This window comes from Bidens hawaiensis, unplaced genomic scaffold (assembly GCF_021521415.1).
Source record: "Bidens hawaiensis isolate Kalapana, Puna unplaced genomic scaffold, B.hawaiensis_p1.1 tig00017742_1, whole genome shotgun sequence".
Taxonomy (NCBI): domain Eukaryota; kingdom Viridiplantae; phylum Streptophyta; class Magnoliopsida; order Asterales; family Asteraceae; genus Bidens; species Bidens hawaiensis.
The window spans coordinates 311,037-324,749 of record NW_027492677.1 but is presented as its reverse complement, the minus strand read 5'-3'; positions in this window follow the sequence as shown (position 1 = coordinate 324,749).

Here is a 13,713-nt window from a genome sequence, read left to right as displayed (position 1 = left end):
AGCACATAGAAATGTGCTCTCTTGAAAAGATCAGGAGAAACTTCAACTGATTTAACGCCTGTGACAGGAATTGTCTCCCCGTTATCTTCATGCTTATCATGTGGAATACCAATAGTACTCTTGATGTTTTTTTGGTATTTGCTCAGAAACTCAATTGTTTCTTCCGCAATGTTCTCCTCAGCAATGCACCCTTCTGGATAAGTTTTGTTTCGCACATGCCCTTTGATAACCTTCATACACCTTTCAAAGGGATACATCCAACGAAAGCATGGTGGCCCACATAATTTTATCACTCTTACAAGGTGCACGGTTAAGTGAACCATGACATCAAAAAATGATGGCGGAAAGTACTTCTCCAGTAGGCACAGTGTAACTATGTGCTCTTCCTGCATCTTATCAAGCTTTTCTACAATGATTTCTTTGCTACAAATTGACTTGAAAAAAAAACAAAACCTGATTATAGCATTTCTCATTGGTTCTGGCATGATGGACCGTATTGCAAGGGGCAGAAACTGTTGCATAAGCATGTGATAATCATGTGATTTAAGGCCTTGTAGCTTCCTTTCTTTAAGATTCACCAAACTAGAGAAGTTAGAACAATACCCTAGTGGAGCCTTCAGTTTATACAGTGTTTCAAGAAACATGTCTTTTTCTTGTGCTGATAATGTGAAGCATGCTGCAGGCAGTTCTGTATTGTTGCCTTTTGCTTTCGGTTGCAACTCCTTTTTAATCCCTAAAAACTCCAAATCCTTTCTAGCTGCCAATTCATCTTTTATCCTACCAGGAATGTTCAGCAACGTCCCGACAATACTTACTGCACATTCTTTTCAACAGGCATCAAATCAATACAATGTTGGACAGGTTAATACATCCAATAGCTGAGCCGTTGGTACCATATGTTGAACTTCTTCCAATATGGTTGCGGCGTTGTGTTATCCCTTTTCCTCTTACTCCCACTTAGGGATTCAGATCCCTTTCCCCATTCATTGTTAATGTTTTGACCTCGTCGTATATCTCTTCCCCTGTCATGGGCTCTTTAGCGGTTCTCATCTCCTCTTTTCCGTTGAACGTCTTTGTTTGTTTCCTGAAAGGGTGGTCATGTGATAAATACCTTATGTAGGCAGCATAACTCTGCTTCTTTGTGTGATAAAGTCGAACACACTGAGTGTCACCCCGACACACCACACAACCTTTGAATCCACAGTAAGGGCAACCACATAGTGTACCAAGAGCAGGGTAATCATTAATCATCCATAACACAACTACACGTAATGTAAACATTTCTTGTTTATATGCATTATATGTTGGCTCCCCGACCTCAAATAAAGATGATAGATCGCCAATTAAAGGTTGTAAAAACACATCAATATTGTTTCCTAGCACTCCGGATATTAATAAGGAAAGCATGATGAATTTTCTTTTCATACACATCCAAGGTAGAAGGTTGTAAATGACTGCTAAAACAGGCCAGACACTGTGGTTTCTGTTGCCTCTATGTACGTCGACCCCATCAGTGCAAATCCCTAGACGAAGATTTCTTGGATCTCTTCCGATGGTATCAGAGTACCTGTCATCTATGGCTTTCCATGCTGGTGAATCTGATGGGTGGCGTAAAACACCAGGTTTATTGGTACTCGTGGCGTGCCATGTTAAATTCTCTACTGTGGTCTTTGATTGAAAGAGGCGCTTGAATCGTGGAATAATGGGAAAGTACCACAGTACCTTAGCAGGCGTGTTTATGTAAGTTTTGTTAGTCTTTTCATCCACCTTGACTTGTTACAAACTAGACATGCTTTCAAATCCTTGTAATCCTTATAGTAAATAATGCAGTCATTGTTACACACATGTATCTTTTCGTATCCTGAGTCCATTGCGTTCATCATCCTTTTGCCCTCATACATATTATTTGCCATTTCATTATCTCCAGGTAGCAACTTTTTCAACAATTTCAGAAGTTCATCAGCGAACTTATGAGATACCCCGTGCTTGCTCTTCAAGTTGAGTAGTTGTACTAAAACATGATAATAGCTAGTCTAAAATCATAACAAAGTTTCTTAGCTTTTAATTACAAAACTAATTAAAAGCCCTAAAAACAACAAGAAGCAAATAAAATACAATATCTTCACTTTTTTTCTGATTCAATCCTTGAAGCTACACTTCTTGCAAGTTGATCCTCTATGACTTATTCGCCCTTATGAAGATAGGAATTATGTCTGTACATCTTGTGCGCACATCAGATCTTGTGGAGGAAACACAATCAAACCATATAAAGAAATCACATTTTTTGCCCTAAGTTAAAAAAATATAGAGTTTATGGTCAACAATTGTAGATGAATTCCAACTTTATTTGCAATTTCACTAACCTGAGATGCACAATTTTAGAACCTCCGACCTGGATTTTTGGTGGTCCTTGATGTTCTTGGAATGGCTTCTTGACCACAGAAACAATAAACCTGAGATCGATTGCTTCTATTACTGGATGTGGTGGTCCTCGATGAGATTTCTTCCATGGTGAAAAAAGGAGTTTTTATTGAAAACAAAACTAGATATATAAGTATATATATATATAGGAGGGTTTAGAAAGGAGTTGTTGTACACATGCGTGTTACTAGCGTTTTAGGATATTTATATATGTCTTTGTACAGTATCGTGTTGCAAGCGTAACAGACTCTTTTGAACAAATATATAACATATTTTAACCTAATTGATTACACACATTTTTAACAAAGAAAGATGAGAACCATTAATCCATATTTACCATTCATCAAAAGATGCATCACAAAAAGTACCATTAATTACAATACATAAAACATGTTAAGAAAGGATTTTTAAGATAATCCATATTTACCATTCATCAAAAGATGCCATACAAAAAGTACCATTAATTACAATACATCACAAAAAAACCAAGACCAGCAAAGCTAGCATCACCATCACTCCGCCTTGTCCACAGTCTCCGCCCCCATCTCCTTAAAACTCATGTTGGTTGACACCGTAGTTATGGTGTCAACCAGGGTCTCACACACTGAGTCATAGCATTCAGACTGTTGTTTCTGATAATCAGCAACCATGGCTCAAAACTCATTGTCGTCTTCAAACAACATGATTTTACAGGAGTCGAAGGTCTTTATTTTTTCGAATGCGAGTCTAGCCCTAATCTCTTCAATTGTCTTCAACAAAGTGTCTTCTTTCTCTTTCTCAAGATCCATCGTTGTTTTCACTATGGTCTTCACGGTTTTGTCAGAAGAATACATTTTTATTATCTTTCTGAAACTGTTGGTGTGATTGAATAACCAAACTTAATGTAGTTAAGTTTGATTTGTAGTAAGATATAGTAAGATCTAGTAAGATATAGCTTAACGTTAATGTAGGCTATCATTACCATAATATTTTTCCCGGCATTTTTGACAGGTGAGTATAATAGTGATCAATTAATTCTGGCAGGTGATATAAATGCAAGTAATCTCTAGATTAAACAAAAACACATGAGACAAGTTTGTGCGTTTCCCAAGCACGGGACACCCTTTTGTTTTTTTTTTTATTACAGAGTTACTATTTGTCCGGTTGCGTTTCCCTAGTGTGGCACACCATTTTGTTTTTTTTATTACAGGGTTACTATTCGTCCGGTTGCGTTTCCCTAGCATGGGACACCCTTTTGTTTTTTTGTTACAAAGTTAGTATTCGTCCGGTTGCGTTTCCCAAGAGTGGGACACCCTTTTGTTTTGTCTGTGAGCCTTTTGGTTAAATATACCTACACCACATTTGTGAAACTCATATACCTACATAATTTTAAATTATTTTTTTTTGTTAATAATGGATTGCTCTTCATCATCATCATCGTCATCATCCAGATCCTACGAGGCTGCCCTCAGAAGGAAAATTAAGGCTCAAATCGAGATAGATAAAGCTTGTCGGGAGTGTCTTACTGAAGAATTAGTAAAGACTAGCAACAACTTGGATGCCAAGGATCTCATTGCAAAAGTTCTTGCTGGAATGCCCACTAGTACTATCCGATATCTTGTTGTTTTGTTTATGGTTGATGCAGGACAAAGAGAGCTTGACGAGTTAAAACTTTTGGGCAAGGCAATTCTTGAACTGAATTGCTCAATGGAATTGAAGTTGAAGTTTCTTATGTCACTCAGAGATTAGTATGTGATGGTGTTTCAAGAGTGTTTATGATGTAGTGATGGTGTGTTTTTATGTGTGTCACCCAGAGATTAGTAGTAATAAAATTTGTATGTTTGTGATGGTGTGTTTATATGTGTGTTTTGGTAATAATATTTTTTTATGTTTGTGTTAAAACATTGATTCAACATGTAACTTTTATCTTAAAGTGCATTACAAACTGATAACAGAAGACTAGAGATCTCCATAAGTCTATATCATAACAAGTATCTAAAAGTACATAGCAGTCAGTTTTGATATCATTCAAATTTTTTGTTGCCTTTTGTTAAGTTCAGCAATCAACTCTTCTCCGGTTAAACAAGTGTCATCATTTTCATGGAATAGCAGTGCTTTCTTGACAAGAGTATTTCTGTGTTGGTTTATATCCAAGAGGAGGATTTTACACAAATACTTTGACCTCAACCATTTTAGCTGTCTTTGTTGTTTAGGGCCTTCCTTTTTGAGATTACACCCCCATGGTCTCTTCCCATCATATTTCTCCATGTGTCTCATAGCAAAAATACCACAATCTATTCCATTACTTGTTGTTCTCCATGTCATCTTCAATCTATTGATTGTTGCTACTTGGATTTGCTGAGTAATGGGGTGTTTGATTGTTTTAAGATACATGCAAAAGACGTTTCTCTACACAAAATAGAAAGCAATTTAAGTATTTTGACAATTTTTATAACAGGTATGTATATTTTTTGGGTTAAAGGTATATATGTTTACCAATATATCAGGAGTCTTTCCGTATCTTTCTTCAAAATTCTCTCTAATTGCTTTTGATTTGTCTTCTAAACTTTTAAACTTTGCATCAGCTTGTATTTCTTGATTTGCACTGTTGTCAAGTAATTCTATCACTCTTGTTTGAAGATTGCAGGTAACCACAAAGAAATGATCGCGTTGCAGAATTGGCACGAGCACTATACCAACCTCCTTCAGTGATAGAATTCCACACCTTGCCATTTGTGTTTCGATATTGTCTGAAAACACATCCAGTCTTTCTTTGTCTGTGTAACCCCTTGACTCAGCATAATGGTCACTTGTCTGTATAATAATTAAAATGCAGATGATTAAAGCGTTTATTGTGTGTTTTCTAATAGTACAAACAAAATACATTAATTTGTACCAGCACAGTGCTTGAAGCAAAGAATCTGAACGGTGATGCTGCAGATTTTTTCTTTTCTTCATAGTTCATTACTTCAATGAATGCATCCATTGCATTGGTGGCTATATAAATGCCAGGACAGAAGCTTTCAAAGACCACCTTAAAGGATTTCGTGTGAGTGGACTTGTAGACCTCCTCCCAAATGTCTTCAAGACAAAAAAATATATACTCTGAAATTATTTATTCATCTACCATGACACTAGCGGATACGTCAACCTCTCTCAAAAGATATGGAGACTTCAGTGTAATGAGGCTATCACTTGTTGGCAATCCGGTGTCAACTGTTAAACATAAAACAACTCACTTTAAATTTGACTGAAAATAATTGTAACTATAATTAAATACCTTCAACCCCTTTTGGTTTTTATTTATAATTAAATACCCTCTTTTGCCCACGCAACCACTGTATTAACAACGTCATCAATATCTGCGTATGAGACATTGTTTTCTTGACCTGCATCACCTGAATCATTTTTTACGACAACCAAAGATGTAATATGTTCAACTGTGATTATAATTAAGTTGGTACATATATGATATACCTTTTTGAGCAGCCACTAGACCACCAACACCAACATCTGAATCAACTGCATCACACAGATGTAATAAGTTTAAAATAACAACATAAGTGTTTAAGGAGCGTTTTAATTATACTAATAATTAATTTAGCCCAAATACCTTTTAGAGCAGCCACTGGACCACCAACACCAACATCTGAATCTTGTGTTTTAGGGACCACATTATTAGTGAATCTATTTTCCCATTAACAACATCTAGCAAAGATATTCTCATTTGATGAATGTCTATCCTTTCCTTGACGGACCAACTAGTTGATCTCGGAGCAAATTTTATCAAGTTTCTTCAACTTGTTATCCATTGCCTTATTCCAAGATTGTAAAAAGAAAATATAGTTATTGTTAATTCAAAAACATTTTCAATTTATCCCAACCAGTTGTAATGGAGTTAAATAATAGTCAACAAGCATGATAGGCATTTGCAAACTTAAAGGTGAATAATCGCTTACATAATTATCCAAATCTTGTTCAGTTGTTTGATCTGCATTATCTGTTTCAGATGCACTTTGACCATCTGTTTTTTAATTGCATATAACGTTGTATTACATAAAATGCATGTAGAGATAAGAGATATGAGAGTTTTTTAGAAGAAAATAACAAGTTTAATACCATGTTCTTGTTTCTCCTCAGCTGCAGTGTTTTCTTCAACTCCAAGCTTACCGGCAGCACTAACCATCACAGCAGCAGTAGCAGCAGCAGCCACAGCAGCAGTCTCATCAAGTCTCTTCCCGGCAACACTAACTGTCACAACAGCAGTATCAGCAGTCTCATCAAGTCCCTTCCCAGCAACACTAACGGTCACAGCAGCAGGAGCAGCAGCAGCCGCATCAATCCCTTTTCCCGTCAACACTAAACGTCACAGCAGCAACAACCTTAGTAGCATCTTCTTCTAAGGGAGGACCATTATTCTCCAAGTATTTTTCCATCTTATTAAGAGTAGTTGTTGTTATGTAGTTAACTACAGGCATTGTGACGGGAGTCCCAAATGGACCATATTTTTTCTGGTATTCATGCGTGTAAAGCATCACAAGGAAGGTGATCGGACCGTTGTATTGAATGTTGATACCTCTCCATTCTTCCTTTGTCATTTTCAAGTTTTGAATAACATAGCTGCACCAGTCCATATTTGGAATATCCGAGGTTTTATCAATTGCGGCGTTGAATCGTTGATTGACTGTTGTTGATTTTGTCACAAATCCTATACAGGTATTGAACAACACAAGGAAATTAATCTTAAACAGTTCACCAACTCCTTGATTCGCGGCCAGTTTGTCTTTCACATGCTTTATACTTATTCTTGAATTTGTCGGGAATTGATTTTTGAACAAATCTGTAGTAACATCTTCCCCTAATCTTGGTCTACTCTTGTTTAAAAAAGGAATCTTACCCATTGGTATCCCCAACACTTCATGTACTTTTTGTGGTGTTATCTTAATAACATCGCTCCCAATGTTCAATTCATTTAAACGGTTATTATAGTTCATGAGCAACCAATATCCCAAAGTTGTTGGAGTTTGGGTTACTTGAAGTCTTAACATTGACCCGAAACCCATTTCTTCTACATAAGTTTTTTGGGCAGTGGTCATTGCCTTCACTGCATTAACAATATTAATAGGTGCACACCTATTCTTCAATTTTTTGTCTACAAATTCAACAAAAGGTTTTCCCCTCTCGGTTGGCTTCTTTTCTTTAATGGCTCTCTTTTTCGAACGCTGAAAGTCCGGGCCAGAGGTGCTGTGTTCCACCTGTTTCCGCTTTGACAACAACCTGTCGATTTTTGTGTCAAGGTCTAAATCAGAGTCTACTTCCACAACATGTTTTGTTTTCCCCACCGGAGCAATGTTTTTATTCTTCCTTTTATCAGTCTTGTTTTTTTCGACAACTGAATCACATACATACAATAAAACACGGGGGCAAGGGATAACAACACGAATCACAAGAAAACAGAAAACTCTTATCAAACATCACAATGATAAATTCTCATACCAAAGCCATAACACGCTAATCATACGCACAAAACATGCTTTAATATTATACATAGATTTAAAAAAACAAAGATATGTATTACAACAAAAACACACTTTTCAAACGCGTTAATACATAAGAAGATTCAAACAAATGCTTACATTTTAAGATTAAGTAAACCTAAAACGCTAAAAAAATCATAAAGTAACACCTGTTCCATCTTCATTCTGAGACCTATCGTGCTTTTGCTTCGTCCTTGGTTCCGTTCCAGAAGTAGATGAGTTAGGGTTCTTCATTTTGGTTCCGATCCAGAATAATTAAACCACTCGGGCTTGTGCTTATGCTTGTGATTTTGCTTCACCGTAGAAACAAATTGTCGATGGTTTTTAGGAATATTGACTTACGAGGTAGAATTTTGGGAATAATTATAGCCGTTCCAGAAGAAGATGAGTTAGGGTAATTATTTGACTCTTTTAAAAGAAGGCGCGTGCTTTTAAATTTTAATCGTACGGTTAGTATTGTATAATAGCAATATATATATATATAATATTAGTGGGTGGTGGTGGGTTCAGGTGGTCATGATGGTGGTGGACGGTAGCGGAGGTATGGTGGTTCGTGGTGGCGGATGTGTGGTGGTGGGTGGTGGTGGTGGGCAGTGGGTGGTGGTGGCGGAGGTCGGTGGTGGTGGTGGTGGTGGTGGGTAGTGGGTGGTGGTGGTGGATGGGTATAAATAAATGTATATATATTTATACATAATATTAGTGGGTGGTGGTGGTGTGGTGGGTGGTGGTGGAGTGTGGTTAGTGGTTGGTGCTGGGGGTCGTTGTGGCGAATGTGGGCGGTGGCTCGTGGTAGTAGGTGGTGTGTAGTATGATTGCGGATATGCAATACATGAGACGATGACGGTGCTATCCCGTATGATGACCATGATGATTGGCCCAATTATGACGAGACGATGCTAATATAACAACCTGGGTTGGTGATGGTTATCATATTGATGATGCTAACCTATATGGTACGGTTTGCTTACGCCAACCCATACGATGGCGACTATAGCTCGTACGACGAGCATGACGTCTATGATGATGATCACACATATATATGATGAGGACCAATTATATGTACCTATGTGACAATACGCCACACATGAGCGCACACACACACACATATATATATATATATGTTGATGATGATGATGACACCGATGTTTAATGATATGTAACCCGTATGATCGACGATGTCCATGATAACGTATACGATGGTCATACTGATGGTAGCATGTACGACTAATGATGTCGTTTGATGACGACAACAATTCATAAGATGGTGCCGACAGTGATCGCTAATATTTACATCCCGTACATGGCAATCAGATGATGATGATGATGATGCTGATGATGATGATGATGATGTGTGACGATGATGACGACACTGCTAGCGAGATATATGTTACCCGTATGATCAACGCAGACTACGATAGCCTATACAATGACCACGTTGATTACCCGCACGTCTGATGATGATGCCGTTTCATGGTGACGGTGATCGATGATTATGATGATGATAACCACTATAATACATGATAATGTTGATAACTTTATGATGTTGATCATCATCATAACACATATGGTAATGATGATAACCTAGAAGATGATAATGATACAAAACTACATATGATAATGATAACACTAGAATGTTATGAGCTTCTCTATTACGAAGTTGTAAATCTTATCCAGAAAATCTTACTAATGGTTAAGATAATACTTCAATAATGGATAAAATTTTAATTTTATCTAAAAAATACGATTTATTAAACGAACTCAACTTTTAACGAAATTTAATACCGGAATGTTAGTAAAAAAAACTAAAAGTAAATGTTTTTATACTATTTTTAAAAAGTTATAAAACAAAAACCAAAATATATATATAATTAAATGTGTAGATATAAATAAAACCAAAATTCAAACCCCTTTTAACTTCAAAACCCTAAATCGACTTCTACTTCGCTTTACTATAATTCGTATTTACTGTAATTCCTAGACATCGGTTATCCTGGTAAGAACATAAAAATGCCACGTCGCAATAATAGAGTTAAGTTCCTGGTAGATATCGACAGCGATTCCATGAGTAGGATGGTATGTTAATGTTATCTGGTTAAATTTTTTTTATGAAACATTATACAGTTTTGCAACATATACATTCTAAGAAAATTTTTTGTGTTACTTATAGCTCATTCCTAAAGCTGTTCAACCAATGTTTGCTGACATGAAATCGAATACCGGCTGTTGTTTGATTTATGATCAAAGTGGTAGAACGTTTTCTGTTGTTATAATCAAAGTACTTGATGACTTTTATTTTGGAACCTGTTGGACTGAATTAATCAGAGAATGTTGTATAGAAGCTGGAACATATGTTGTTTTTGAGCTTGAATCAAGATCAATGTTGAATATGTTTACTTTCAAAAGAAACGTAAATGATCAATCCGGTACTATGATATGTATTCCAGTCAGAAACCGACACATCCATTACTTGGTAAGTTTTAATTTCTGTTTTTAATGATTGTTTTCAAATTCAAATATCTTTTAATTAACATGTTTAGTAGGATTTCCCTGAGTGGTACGTGATTCAAGAATTTGGTGACAATTACATGAAGATGACATAGAATTTATCCTTCCTGGTCCAAATCAGTTGTTTCTTAACTATCAATTAAGCAATCAAGGTAGTTCCTCCCAAAACCCAATTCATCTTGATGAGAAAAATGATGACTCTAAAATCGTCTTCCACATGAACGTCACCAAGAAATTGGTAAATTGAATTTTTAAATTTCTTTTTTATTTACATGTATATTTGAAATTTGCTTGTCACAGCGTCTTCCGGGTCACATTGCTACCAAGATTGATGCCTATGATGGAATGCTAATCACTTTGGTCAATACCGAAGGTTGTAAAAAAATGAGACTTCATGGTGAAGTGTCGAAGCTGAAATTCAGATATTGGTTACCAAAATGGAAAAATTTCAAGGAGGAAAATGAATTATAGATTGGTGATAAGTGCAGATTTGAAATTGACTTCAATGAAGGTACTTTGTTAGTTTCAAAAGTTGATTAGTGATTTGGTGATGTTTGGAACATTTGGGAAATATTTTGGTGATATGTTTGGTGAATTTTTGAACATTTGTGATTTGGTCACTCTGGATAGTATTTGTATGGTTGTATTGATACACTTTTTAGGTTATTGTGTTGAATGTTGGTTGGTTAGCTTTTAAATGCTTTACTTTAATAGTTTCCTGTATCATCTATTTTGTTATTCACTCTTATTTTGTTTCATGGAATGTATTGTAATGGTGTCTTTTGTATGAAAACTTTTAATGAATGGTAATTATGGAGTATCTTAAAACAAATCGAAAAAACAAAAAAACACTTGGTTAAATATAAAAATAAAACAAAAAACACTTTGTTAAAAAACACTATTACGTTTGTAACATGCTAATGTACATAAACATATATAAATATCCTAATACGCAAGGAACAAGCTTATGCAACCATCTTCTGTCAAAGTGTTTATTTTCAGCCACAGGTTCTCTGCCATAAAAAGTATGCCAATAATCTATTGGTTCTTAAATAAAAGGGAGGCAAAACTAAACTTCAAAATATTGGCTCCAAATATTTAAAAACTCCAAATTGCATAACACTCCAAAAATCAAATTACACTCCAAATTATTAAAAATTTTCCAATCCACAAATCAGACGACGGTGATTTATACTCCAAATTACACTCCAAATTATTAAAAAACAAATGAAGATGAAGCTTATAGATGAAAGAATCGAAGAAGAACTTGTTTATACTCCGATGAGGAAGCCAACGACGACGATAACGCTCAATCAGACGACACTGAAGGCTACTCCAGCGAGGAAGGCAACGACGACGACGGTCAGACTGGTAGGGACGATGATATAGGGACGATGGTTATCGAACCCATCAACAGTTTTGCTACTACGAAAAAACCTACAAGGGGGTTGACGAGGTTACCTAAGCTACGTACCGAATATGCAAACTATGGTGGTGTTAGACTTGCAGTGGAGTTTGATAATCTAGGTAGGTTCACTGGCCAAAACAGATCAAAGTTTGCAAGTTTTTTAGGGGATGTTGTAAGGGAAATAGTTGGCTTGATACATCTAAGTTGGACGGAGGTCACGAAGGAGCTTATAGATAAACTGTGTGAACAAATAACGGTTATTCTTTATTTTTATTTGTGCAATTTATATTTTGAGATGTAATTTACCTTTACTGTATTATATTATGCAGAAATATTTTGAGATTGAGGCGTCTCACAGGCCTTCTGTGATGAATCGGCTCGGACACCTTCTTCGGGATTTCAGAAGAAAAATGTATGCCAAATACATTATGCCGAACATCGGTAAACCTCTGAAGCTGAAGGCGATACCGAAGGGACATAGGACGATGATCAGGCAAGAAGACTGGGATCGCTTCGTTGAGTATACACAATCAGAGCAGTTTTAGGTATAAATCCTCTACTCTGCAAACGTAGATTGATCGACTATATATGGTTTATGTTTTTTTGTTTAAATATAATGAAATGATTATAATGTGTGGTTGAAGAAAAAAATCGCCTTCATCAAAGGGAGCTCGAGCAAAGAATGTTTTTGATCATCACATGGGACGAGGGGGTTATACCTACCTTCGAGAGAAACTGGTAATCACCGTCAGCTGCTTTCTCTCAAGTTCAATGATTTGTTGGATATGTGTCTAACACATGACCGTCAGCTGCTTTCTCTTGAATATTTTACAAGGTCAAAAAGAAGGAAATTGAACCGGATGAGATCCCCGGCCGTGCATTAATGTGGATGAAAGGAAGGGAGGACAAAGATGGTGCATACAAGAATGCTATTGTCGAAGGCGGGGCAACCAAATTAGTATGTTTTAGTATTAAAATGTTTAAATCATGTTAAAGTCAATTCATTGCCTTATATTGGTGTCAAAAAAACTTGAGTCTGTATAACTTGTCTCAACACTTGATGTGGATACATAAGCGTGTTACAAGTGTATTAGAATATTTGTTTTCTTGCAGGTTCAGCATGAGGAGCAGATCGCCTCTGGAGCCCTGGCACTTGAACTCTGCACAGATGCCTTCACCTTAGTGCTTGTCAAAGAGAAAGGTGGGTTTTAAAAGGGATTGGGTACGGATTGACAACAGGTAAATATTGGGGTGTGAGTCGGGTAAAAGGCTCGTTTAAGCAACGGATTGCCCAACTTGAGTATGAGGCGGTTCAGAGAGATAAAGTGGTGAAGAGGTTGACGACTCTACTTGAATCCACGAATGCTATGCTAACAAGCCGTGAGAAGGAACAGTTAGCATTTGAGGCCAGGTTCAGACATCTCGAATGATTGTTGCCCCAAATGTCGGCAAGTCAAGTAAGTGACGTATGCTACATATTAATTAATGCATTCGACATACATAATTGGCACTGTTTTTGTCACAATTCGTAGGTAAATCTTGTTCCCAACTAGGTTGGTTCTAACCAAAAGTACTAGTGCTGTGGCGCAAAATAAAATGACAGCACTAGTAAGTATCTGACAATTTCTTTGTTTATTACAACTTTCCATGTGATTTTTCATTTTCCATAACCTAATAAATTGATTTGTAGGCCAGTTCTATGGGAAACATCTTAACCTCAGGTGAGGCTGTGCAACAATAATGCGCTTCTCAGGTAAGCATTTGACAGTTTGATTGATTTGTTTTAATAATTAACTTTCCATGTGAGTGTGCTGATTGTGCATAAGTTAATTGTAGGCCAAGTCTACGGATAAAATAGTTGTC